The sequence below is a fragment of the Dendrobates tinctorius genome, unplaced genomic scaffold, assembly GCF_039654945.1.
Source record: "Dendrobates tinctorius isolate UK_male_01 unplaced genomic scaffold, ASM3965494v1 ptg000086l, whole genome shotgun sequence".
NCBI classification, from domain to species: Eukaryota; Metazoa; Chordata; class Amphibia; order Anura; family Dendrobatidae; genus Dendrobates; species Dendrobates tinctorius.
Genome location: NW_027361754.1, coordinates 51588391 through 51600814, shown reverse-complemented (window position 1 = coordinate 51600814; position 12424 = coordinate 51588391). Strand labels below are relative to the sequence as shown.

The following is a 12424-nucleotide window of genomic DNA, read 5'->3' as shown; positions in this document are numbered from 1 at the left end:
GAAGACCACCAGGGTCATGGAAAATTACTAAAATATTTCAGCAGGTTTTTGTTATGTAATCTGAGTTCAGCATGAAGCAGGGGTTCGAGAGCCTGATTTAGGCAATGTGTCACTTGCTTGGCTGTCTTTTTCGGCTTCAATAAAATCAGTGTTTTATCAGCAGCAGATTATCACTACCAGTTGTCTTATGTTTCTGGTCCAACCTCACCCCCACCACTGATTAGGTATCTTTCTGTCAATATACAGTGTACACAGAAAGCTCAGCATTCCGAGCTCTGCTAGATCTGCAGCAGCAAAAACTGTGATTGTATCACAACTGCTGCACTCAGTAAACTACGTGACACATCTCTGGAATCAGGTTCTCTGGCGCTACATCATGCTGCTGTCAGATTCCCTTTGAAGCGGATGAGTAGGGTTAACTTTATTAAGTTATCAGGCTTTGTTTGCAACATCTTTATAGTGTACACCAACCATTTATAGAGAACGGACCTACAGGGAAAAAAAGTTTCCTTTTGGGCATAAGTTTGGCTGTTTTGTCCGAATTGTGTTTACAGCATTTTATGCAAAAAAAAAAAAGCATTGTGCCAAATTTGTGACTTTTTCAGCCAGACAACTGGCATTGAGGGGCTGATAAAGTCCCCAATATAACAGATATTCTATGTCATGTGGATGCATATGTCTGGGCCATAGAAAAAGAATTGTAAAATGGAAAAATTTTCCAACAAAAAAATTAAAAATGATCATAACTGCAGCTAAATTTGGAAACTTACAAAACTTCTATTGCCCTTATGGTGTTCATACACCTTTAGTCAGTTTAAAACATCCATGTTTAGCAGTCTGAGTATAGACCTTCACGAATGTATCTGTATCTATAAGACTTTTGAGCTCGGGTCATGAGACCTGCAGCGGGTTTTTTCATCTTGGTCAGTATTCAGACGACAAAACACGAATTTCTGAAAACGGCTGCAAAAAAATATATTTTCTGCCGAACAGCTATCCTTCCTGATGTCCCAGTGCATATGACCATTATATAGAGAGAAGAGAGTAAGAAACCGGCAGACTGATCAGGCAGAGGGTTATCCGCTTGAAGAACAAGTGTATCAACTGTTTAAATTCAAACTGCCCAAACGCTGGCTGCTGATTGGCTGCAATGGTCACCTAATGCCTCACATCGAAAAAGGAAGTCAAGAGACACAGACAACAGTACGGAGGAACGCTGATGGGTGTCTTTCATTTAACTAATAAATCTAGTGGATAATGAGGGTGGAGATACCAGGTGAAGGGCACTACTATGATAGCAGATGTCATTAAAAGGAAAAATTACCAAAAAAAGTACCAAAAGAATAAAAAAAATAAAAATTAAATATACAAAGCATTACGGCTGTATCAAGCCTTCTTCAGGGTCACAGTCAAATCTAGTGGACAAATTTATTTAAAAACACAACGCCTTTCAGATGTAACCAGCCTTCTTCAGTTGTCACAGTCACATCTAGTGGACCATTTTTTTTGAAAAACACAAGGCATTTCGGCTGTATCAAGCCTTCTTCAGGGCTCACAGTCAAATATAGTGGACACATTTATTTAAAAACACAACACGTTTCGGCTGTATCAAGCCATCTTCAGGGGTCACAGTCAAATCTAGTAGACCATTTTATTTAAAAACACAACGTGTTTCGGATGTATACAGCCTTCTTCAGGGATCACAGTCAAATCTAGCGGACTATTTTATTTAAAAACACAACGCGTTTCGGATGTATCCAGCCTTCTTCAGGGGTCACAGTCAAATCTAGTGGACACATTTATTTAAAAACACAAGGCGTTTCGGCTGTATCAAGCCTTCTTCAGGGATCACAGTCAAATCTAGCGGACTATTTTATTTAAAAACACAACGCGTTTCGGATGTATCCAGCCTTCTTCAGGGGCCACAGTCAAATATAGTGGACAAATTTATTTAAAAATATAACACCTTTCCACTGTAATCAGCATTCTTGAGGGTTCACGTTCAAATATAGTGGACAAACCCTTTCAAGACTAGAAATGTAAGGTATTGTCATTTCTTTAAAAACAGCTCTCTCCAATGATATCTAATCTCGCAGTAAGAAAATAGCTATTTATAAAGAGTAAACCCTTAAAAGAACAGTTTGTGTTTTTATTTTTTGTGGATTCCTTTGTTTTGTTTTTTCTGTATTTTACCTTTTAATAGGCCGTGGCAACTTCAAACACAGGAATCCGCTGTATGTTCAACTGGTTCATTGGCATTTCAGACAGATTGTCAGTAGGAAAGGTTTATCCCACCTCTACCTGACAAGGCTTAAAAGAGATAGAAAAACTGCATATGGGTGCAGAATCCAATTCATCACATTAAAGTGTGTGAATTGTTTAGTTTTTCACATTCCTTAATTCACAAGCTGGAACATATGGCGCACAATTACAGCACGCTATTCCAATACACTGACACAAAACATGATTAAACAATGCTCTTTCCTGCTGCCATTCACTGATATGTGAACTCTCCTTATTCTCCGGGAGCCTCATTAATTTGGAGCCCGTCTCACAGACAGATGTCAGTTTCAACAGCAGCGGTTTCGCATATTTTTATAATGTCTCGCTGAAAGATGTTAGAACTTTTTCCATAGTAAATAACATTTTTGACCCAGATTCTGCAGCCCTCACTCTTTAAGTGTTGATATAACACAGTATACGGAGTTCAGGGGCCAGTTTTAGTTTCACCTCTGGATAACCCACCTGTATATAGCAGGGAATCACTGAGATAACAAGTCCTTAAATATGAGCTGGTCTTTCTGATTCTAATCCGTCACAATATAGAAGAGAGGCCCCTTTTACAGTAAATAGCATAAGCAAATATGAGACATATATTAATATTGCTTATTAGTAAAATGTATTGCTTTCTCCACTCATGAGCCATTTCTTCTCTCCCCCACGCACAGGACTCAGCATTCACTCTAAAATATTGAATCCCATGAATATGAGAGAAAGTAGGAGCAGAATAAGGGTGCAGTCAGACAGCTGTATAAATTGGACTGCAATGCTTGGATTGGCCACAGCTCTCCTGACCTAAGCATGACAACTTCACGTATCTCTGTCAGGCTTGGATGGGGAGCACTGCGGCCAGTCCAAGCACTGAAGTCTGATTTTGGTCTGATTTATACGGCCGTCTGACTGTTGCTAGATCATACTGCTATTTTCTAGCTGGATTCACAGCTACACTGCTCAGTACGGTTATATAAAATCCTTCGTCTTGCTGCTTCTGAATATGTACTAAATAGAGACCTAGAAGCAGGAATCTCTCATGTCTCTGAGTGTTGTGTATGGGGGTCATCACAGCAGCTAGATTCCAGGCACTAGCTTGGAGACAACGACATGTGTCTAAATAGTCACATCCCTCATCAGTTTCTTTCTCTGGGTTCTCTCACAAAAATACCCCACCCCAAAAATTCTATCAGACATCTGTTTTTTCACGATAAAAACGGGCCTAGTATCATCAATGATTTTGTTTAGAGGTTCATCAGATTTTCATCCAAGTTTCATCCGACTTTGAGACAAGTTTTATCAGTCTTACTTGGATGAGAAAAAAAGCTTCTGCACCTTCTCCTATCTAGCATTCTGTGAAAACTGGACAGCACTCAGATGGCATTCGAGTGTTGTCAGATTTTTTCCCGAAACCTATAGACTTGTTTTGTTGATTTTGATCATACACTCGGATGAATATTGGAAATGTCTCCGCGATTTTGCACAGATAGCTTATTCTGCAAAAAAAAAAAAATTCAGACGCATGAACAGCCCCATAGACTATACTAGCTACTAAAACCACGGATAGAGCTCATACAGGAAAAACAGACCATGAGCCCTAAGGCTAAGTTTACATGAAAGTTTAAAAAATTGTCTTATTTTCACCTGTATAGTCATCTAGTCATTTTGTATTCCGGCGCCTGCACTGTGAAAAGAGTCCTCGGGCATGCGCAGTGCGTATGCCTGAGAACTCTTGTCACAGCGGAGGTGCCGGCATTCAAAACAGGAGGAGGCGGGGCCGCACAGGGGCATGATGACGGATGGTAGGCGGTGCCCAGACACAGGACAGAGGTATGATGGACAGATGGTAGGTGGCTGATACAGGGGGACACACCATACCTATGGGACACATTACAGGTATGAGGAGCTATTTATAAAAGTCAATATTTCAGCGTTACTGGGGGTCAGAAACAGAAGAGCCACCTTCACAGAATGCAGCCTTAGTGCTGCTGAAGGTGGCTCTTTAGCTGAAAAACGCCCTGGGGGGGTGACAGGTTCCCTTTAAGGTCAGGCGAGATTGCTGGCCAATCAAGCACAGTGATACTATTTTTAAACCAGGTATTGGTACTTTTGGCAGTGTGGACAGGTGCCAAGTCCTGCTGGAGAATGAAATTTCCATCTCCAAAAAGCTTGTCAGCAGAGGGAAGCATGAAGTGCTCTCTAAAATTTCCTGGTAGACGGCTGCGCTGACTTTGGTCTTGATAAAACACAGCGGACCTACACCAGCAGATGACATGGCTCCCCAAACTATCACTGATTGTGGAAACTTCACACTAGACCTCAAGCAGCTTGGATTGTGGCCTCTCCACTCTTCCTCCAGACTCTGGGACCTTGATTTCCAAACGAAATGCAAAATTTACTTTCATTTGAAAACAACACCTTGGACCACTGAGCAACAGTCCAGTTCTTTTTCTCCTTGGCCCAGGTGAGACACTTCCTGGCGTTGTCTATTGGTCATGAGTGGCTTGACACAAGGAATGTGACACTTGCAGCCCATGTCCTGGATACGTCTGTGTGTGGTGTCTCTTGAAGCAATGACTCCAGCAGCAGTCCACTCCTTGTGAATCTCCCCCAAATTTTTGAATGGCCTTTTAATAACAATCCTTTCAAGGCTGCGGCTATCCCGATTTCTTGTACACCTCTTTTTTTAACACACTTTTTCCTTCCACTCAACTTTCCATATATGCTTGGATACAGCACTCTGTGAACAGCCAGCTTCTTCAGCAATGACCTTTTCTGGCTTGCCCTCCTTGTGGAGTGTGTCAATGACTGCCTTCTGGATATCTGTCAAGTCATCAGTCTTCCCCATGATTGTGGAGCCTGCTGAAACAGACTAAGGGTTAAGCTGGAGTCACACATAGCAACTCACCAGCGATCCCGACAACGATATCAACGTGTTAGGATCGCTGGTAAGTCGCTATGTGATCGCTGGTGAGCTGTCAAACAGACATCTTCACCAGCGATCAGCACAGCGACGCCGAGTGCGCGGCGTCGCTGTGTACATTAGTTACCAGCACGCTGATGCAGGGAGCTGGTAACTAACATACACATCGGGTATCTAAGGGACGTGCGTCCCTTAGATACCCGATCAGCGCGCTGGTAACTAAAGTACACATCGGGTATCTAAGGGACGCCCGTCCCTTAGATACCCAATGTGTACGTTAGTTACCAGCTGATTGCTGGTCTCCCGCCTGTCACACGCAGCGATGCGTGCTGGCCAGCGGGAGACCAGCAACCAAAAAAATGTCCAGGGCTTTCCTACAGCGATCAGCGATACCGGCAGGGGGGCCGGTCGCTGATCGCTGTCACACACAGCGATCTCGCTGGTGAGATCGCTGTTGTGTCACAAAACTTGTGACTCAGCAGCGATCTCGCTAGCGAGATCGCTATGTGTGACGGGGCCCTAAGGGACCTTTTTAAATGCTTAGGAAGCCTTTGCAGGTGTTTTTTTTGTTAATTATTCTAATTTACTGAGATAATGACTTTGGTGTTTTCATTGGCTGTAAGCCATAATCATCAACATTAACAGGAATAAACTCTTGAAATAGATCACTCTGTTTGTAATGACTCTTCATAATATATGAGTTTCACTTTTTGTATTGAATAACTGAAATAAATTAACTTTTTGATGATATTTTAATTTTATGAGAAGCAGCTGTATATTATGGAAGGGATCAGATGATCACATTTTTGTGACTACAAAAAAATAAACTGAAATAAAGCTTTTTTTTAAACAAAAATGTCCAAAATAAAATAAAAAGTGTTTTTATTGGACCAAAGTATTAAAAAAATGCATATATGAGTGTAAATATTTGACATCACTATAATGTAATAACAAGTACAAATAAAACAATGATGGAATTGCTGTTTTTTTGTGTTTTTTTAGATTATTTTTAAAAAAAAATGTGGATTAAACATAATAAATTATGACACCCCACCCCCTCCAAAAAAAATACAAAATAAAAAATAGGCAACCTTATGCAGGTTAGTCATTGGTAATATTAAAAAGTTATGTCTTTTGGACAGTGTTTAGAAAATAGTCCAAAATGGACCAGCCTTTAAAGGGTTAATGACTCTCTTTAAGCACTGACCTATATCATGAGAAAATTGCTGTATTTAAGCCCAAAAAGTAAATACTGAACGGAATCTGGTTCTGTGGAAGCCCCAGCATCTGGCAGTACGGGGAATCAATTCCAAGTCAATAACACTGTCTGGGTCATACATCATCCCTAAAATCCGGATCCGCACTAATCGATTCATAGACAGAAAGAAATACAGATTATTCCCAGTGCTGGGCTGTTCTGTGACTAAAATACAGCTTCATCCCGCTGTAATGGAGCGCAGATAAATCACGTCAGACACAGCACCAGGGTTGTCACTAATGACCATGAGCCACAAGACGGCACAGGGGAATGCACAAATAGAAACATTAAAGGGGCACTCATCCTAAAAGCTGTTGCTTATAAAATACAATATAATGAAAAAACTGCTAATATCAGCCGCAGACATGCAACAATTCGAGAGGTAGTGTGCAGCATTTTGCCTTCCAACATCTCATCTCATCATTTTTTTTAAAAAAATAGATAAAATTGTAAAACCAAACAACTTTGCAACTTATCTCCTGTGTGTTTTCAAGAATTTTTAATTTTATAGATTAATGCTCATTGCTTAGGTCTATCACATGTGGCTGGTTTACTAGGCAAGGATCATGCACATGCAAGCTGTTTGTTATATTTTCGGAAGCTGGATCTGGTCTACTTCATATGCTGCACAGGAAGCTGTCTCTGCTTTCAGCACAAGAGGGCGCACAGTTTGGGTCAGCGGTACAGCCATGCTGCTAGTCTGAACAATCAATCTTCTGGTGCCATGGACAGCCATATCACTGGTGTAACCTGTGCACCCGAACAGGGGGCTGAGAGGTAAGGGGGCCTATTTTTATCTTCAAAGCAGCGTGCTTGGTTTCCCTCTCTGCTGAGCCTCAGCCTGCGTGGTCTCTGTCCAACTGCTGATAGTTCTCGTCTTTACCTTCTTTATCTGGTTAGCTTCTATTCAGCTGTCTCTCTGGTTCCTCGGGAGGTTTGAGGAAGCCATTGATCAATGGCCTTTTAGGGAGTCAGGTCAGAGGAGAGTTTTTTTTAGTTGTACTGCTAGGGAGTTTTTAGTCTGTACAGGGATCAGTTGGGTGTAGGTGCTGCATCTTCCTTTGTTAGTCCTTTCCTTCCTCCGTTTTATCATGTGAGTGTGCGATCATGTTCTTAACAATTGGGCTGCCAAGGGCCCATATACAGTTCTTGCACAGGGGTCTTATTTCTGTCTGAGTCCACAAGTGTCAGGAGCGCAACACTTCTCGGCAAGTAGAAAGTCTTTAGACAGAGGAATGGTGCTTTCCTGAAAAAAAGATTAGACAACTCTGCTAGACCTAATATTAACCAACAGGCCAGACCGCATATCAAATGTAAGGGTTGAGGGTCAAGATGTGTAGTAGAGGGGTTACAAGGACACTAAACTTCAGGAAGGCAAATTTCCAACGGATGAGAGATGATCTTGGTGCAATTAACTGGGACGATATCCTGAGACATAAAAATACACAAAGAAAATGGGAGACGTTTATTAGCATCCTGAATAGGACCTGTGCACAATATATACCGTATGGGAATAAACATGCTAGAAATAGGAAGAAACCACTATGGCTAAATAGAGCTGTAAGGGGTGCAATAAGAGATAAAAATAAAGCATTTAGACAATTAAAGCAAATAGGTAGTGATAAGGCATTAAATAAATACAGAAAATTAAATAAATTCTGTAAAAAGCAAATCAAGATAGCAAAGATTGAGACAGAGAGACTCATTGCCAGAGAAAGTAAAAATAATCCCAAAATATTCTTTAACTACATAAATAGTAAGAAACTAAAAAATGATAGTGTTGGTCCCCTTAAAAATAGTCTGGGTGAAATGGTGGAGGAGGAGGAGGAAAAAGCCAATATGCTAAATGACTTTTTTTCAACAGTATTTACACAAGAAAATCCCATGACAGATAACATGATCAGGGATAAAATTCTCCATTAAATGTCACCTGCTTAACTAAGCAGGAAGTACGGCGGTGTCTAAAAATCACTAAAATTGACAAATCCCCAGGCCCGGATGGGATACACCACTGAGTACTGCAGGAATTAAGCACAGTCATAGATAGACAATTATTTTTAATCTTTAAAGATTCCATAATAACAGGGTCTGTACCACAGGACTGGCGTATAGCAAATGTGGTGCCAATATTCAAAAAGGGGACAAAAACTGAACTTGGAAATTATAGGCCAGTAAGTTTAACCTCAACTGTGGGTAAAATCCTGGAGGGTTTTCTAAGAGATACTATACTGGAGTATCTGGAGAAGAATAACCTTATGACCCAATATCAACATGGGTTTACAAGGGACCGTTCCTGTCAGACTAATCTGATCAGCTTTTATGAAGAGGTAAGTTCCGGACTGGACCAAGGGAATGAAGTGGACGTGGTGTACATGGACTTTTCAAAAGCTTTTGATACGGTGCCACACAAAAGGTTGATACATAAAATGAGAACAATGGGGATAGGGGAAAATATGTGTAGGTGGGTTAAGAGCTGGCTCAGGGATAGGAAACAAAGGGTGGTTATTAATGGAGCACACTCGGACTGGGTCACGGTTAGCAGTGGGGTACCACAGGGGTCAGTTTTGGGCCCGCTTCTTTTTAACATATTTATTAATGACCTTGTAGGGGGCATAGAGAGTAGAATTTCAATATTTGCAGATGACACTAAACTCTGCAGGGTAATCAATACAGAGGAGGACAATTTTATATTACAGGAGGATTTATGTAAACTAGAAGCTTGGGCTGATAAATGGCAAATGAGCTATAATGGGGATAAATGTAAGGTCATGCACTTGGGTAGAACGAACAAGATGTATAATTATGTGCTTAATTGTAAAACACTGGGCAAAACAGTCACTGAAAAAGACCTGGGTGTATGGGTGGACGACAAACTCACATTTAGTGGCCAGTGTCAGACAGTTGCTGCAAAGGCAAATAAAATAATGGGATGCATTAAAAGAGGCATAGATGCTCATGAGGAGAACATAATTTTACCTCTATATAAGTCAATAGTGTGACCACACTTAGAATACTGTGTACAGTTCTGGTCTCCGGTGTATAAGAAAGACATAGCTGAACTGGAGTGGGTGCAGAGAAGAGCGACCAAGGCTATTAGGGAACTAGGGGGTCTGCAATACCAAGACAGGTTATTACACTTGGGGTTATTTAGTTTGGAGAATCGAAGGCTTAGGGGTAATCTTATTACAATGTATATATGTGGGGACACTACAAAGACCTTTCTAATGATCTTTTTACACTAAGACTTGTGATGGGGACAAGGGGGCATCCTCTACGTCTGGAGGAAAGAAGGTTTAAGCATACTCACAGACGCGGATTCTTTACTGTAAGAGCAGTGAGACTATGGAACTCTCTGCCATATGATGTTGTAATGAGTGATTTAAGAAGGGACTGGATGCCTTTCTTGAAAAGTATAATATTACAGGGTATATACACTAGTTTTATATTGCGTTGATCCAGGGAGCTAGTCTGATTGCCGTATGTGGAGTCGGGAAGGAATTTTTTCCCCCAATGTGAAGCTTACTGTTTGCCACATGGGTTTTTTTTGCCTTCCTCTGGATCAACATGTTAGGGCAAGTTAGGATAGGATATGGGTTGAACTAGATGGACTTAAAGTCTCCCTTTAACCTTAATAACTATGTTACTATGTTAACTCCTTTAAGCATTTCCCTGTTATGTCCCAAAAGACCCCCCAAAAATTGCCCCTTTTATGTGAATTCATATAAGTCCGCCTCTTTTGTGGGTTTAGGGGCGTGAAGGTCCCAATGTATTGGCATGATTAACAAGACCATATGATGGCCTATTAGTTGACAAATCATTGTGTCACTATCACATCAGATACATTTTTATCCATTCACATGTAAGGTGGAAGTGTTCCCCTGGAAGACACATGTATTTTTACAATATGTTTAGTGATGGGCGTTAATAGTAATAGAGATGTGTTCTGTCCAGCCACAGGTAGTTACAAGGGACATTTATGATTAATAGTTGGGACTAGCCCAGAGTGAAAGGGACTGAAGTGAAGAGACAAAGAGTTTCCTGTCAGGAGGACAGATAGGGCCTAGACTGCAACGGAAGCAGACCTACCGTTTGAAAATTCAGCAGAGTCACATGAAGTGGGTGTCACTGAAGTGAGAGGAGACCAAGGCAACAGATGGCGTGACCTGGACTAGAGACAATGAAAAGTGGTAGAAGGAGTTTGTGACTCTCCAGAGACCAAATCTGGGACAGAAAGCCTAGCGGAATGGTTCAAAGTTCACAAGTGAAAGAGATAATGGAACAGATCAGAACAGGATATATGAGATGAAGATAGTACTAAGAGTGTTGGTATCGAGGCATTGGCAAGCTGAGGAGCTAAATGATGGCTATAAGTAGCTCCCCTAAGAGGAAAAGGACGCAAGACCGCAGATTGAAGTACAGGATTCTCCCTGACTGGACTGAAGTGCTATTATTAGGGACAAGGAAAGCTCCCGAAGTACTTTGATGGGTTGTGGTGAAGGCAGAGGTATAAAATGAGGCAGGATCAAGTGAGTCTAGGAAGGAAAGAGAGAATGTGTATGAAGGTGTTCTATACTTTAAAAGAAACGTCCATGAAGTTATACGCCCGCTATCCTCTGTACTTACTTCTCACTTTATTGCTCAGTTAAAGAGAGTTTATTTTTGAGTGGTGGTCTCCCTCATTGAACTCTACAACATGCCCTGGCCAGACGAATTCAATGGTATCATGTGGTCTGCAAGGGCACAGCATTCCCACAGCTAAAGTTCAGACTCCAAGACAGGACTTCCACTATCATGTAACGTGCCAGGGCGCGAAGCACGAGTACCTCGCCCACACCTACCACCCTGCGCCACGGTACACACACACCCTCTGTCCTGTCTGTCACACGGAGAATAAGGCCACATAGTCCTATTATTTCTGTCAAAATAATTCACTGTAAATGTGGGTGGAGAACTAATCAGCTATAACTATGTAAGCGAAAAAATATCAACAAATTCACATTTCTAAGAAAGTCAGAGATGAAGACAAGAACATGCTATAATTAGAAATGTACAGCGACTAGTCATAAGAGTAAAGCCACTGACAGGTAAACAGATTACGACTGATCGTCCTGTGACGGCACCCGTTGAGTCTTGGAAACTCTTAGGCAACAAAGGGGAGCAGATAGATACTGAAGTTGATGTTTTGGAAGCAGGAGAAATGGGGCAAGCGTAAAAATCGGAACAGTAAACCAACCAAATGGTAGGTCTTGTGAGATGTTCCTAGTATTCAGTGATTAGCATCCATCAAAGTGGTCTCAAGAAGGAGAAAAAATGAATAAGTGACAAGATCATGGGCGCCCAAGAGTTAGTGATGGACGTGAGGAGTGAATTGCACAAAGAAGCTGCTGCAGCAAAATTTATTGAAAAAACTAGAGTTGCAAGGTGTAAAGGTAGAAAGGTGTAAGATCACATGTAGCTTACCGTGTAGAGAGCTTCATAGCCGAACATCAGAGTGGCCATAAGTGCCCACAATGCCTAGGTGACCTTCAAAACTAGACTGTGGAGCAAAAGGAAGAAAAGGTTCTAACCTGTGGAACTGATTTCCTTGTGTGTGGATCACTTACCTAGAGAAGAGATGGCACCAGGATTCAGCATGGGAAAAGGAAAACCCAGCGAAGGCTGTGTGATACTCTGGACCAGTGCTCCCCAACCTTTCTTGACCTGAGAGCCACATTCAATTCTGAAAAATGGTGGTGAGCCACATCCCGAGCCACCCAATAGTGACATCCAGCTCCAGCCTCCCCGGAAGTAATTACACCCAGAGCCCCCACTCCCATCACGCTATCACATCCAGCTTCAAGCATTCCCTCTATATGGCAGTTTCATCCTATGTCCTGCTTAGCTCTTATTTAATTTCTCTCTCCAAATCCAAGGCCAGATCTGCCCTTCTGTGTGAGCACACTCACAAAAGTCACCATCTGGAGACAATCTGC

The 12424-nt window shown here is 41.6% G+C and overlaps 1 protein-coding gene across 2 annotated transcripts in view; it reads right to left on the bottom strand.

Moving 5' to 3' along the window:
- The window catches only part of MORN1 (MORN repeat containing 1), a 528161-nt gene that overhangs the window by 29383 nt on the left and 486354 nt on the right, over positions 1 to 12424 (bottom strand). The window lies entirely within an intron of this gene.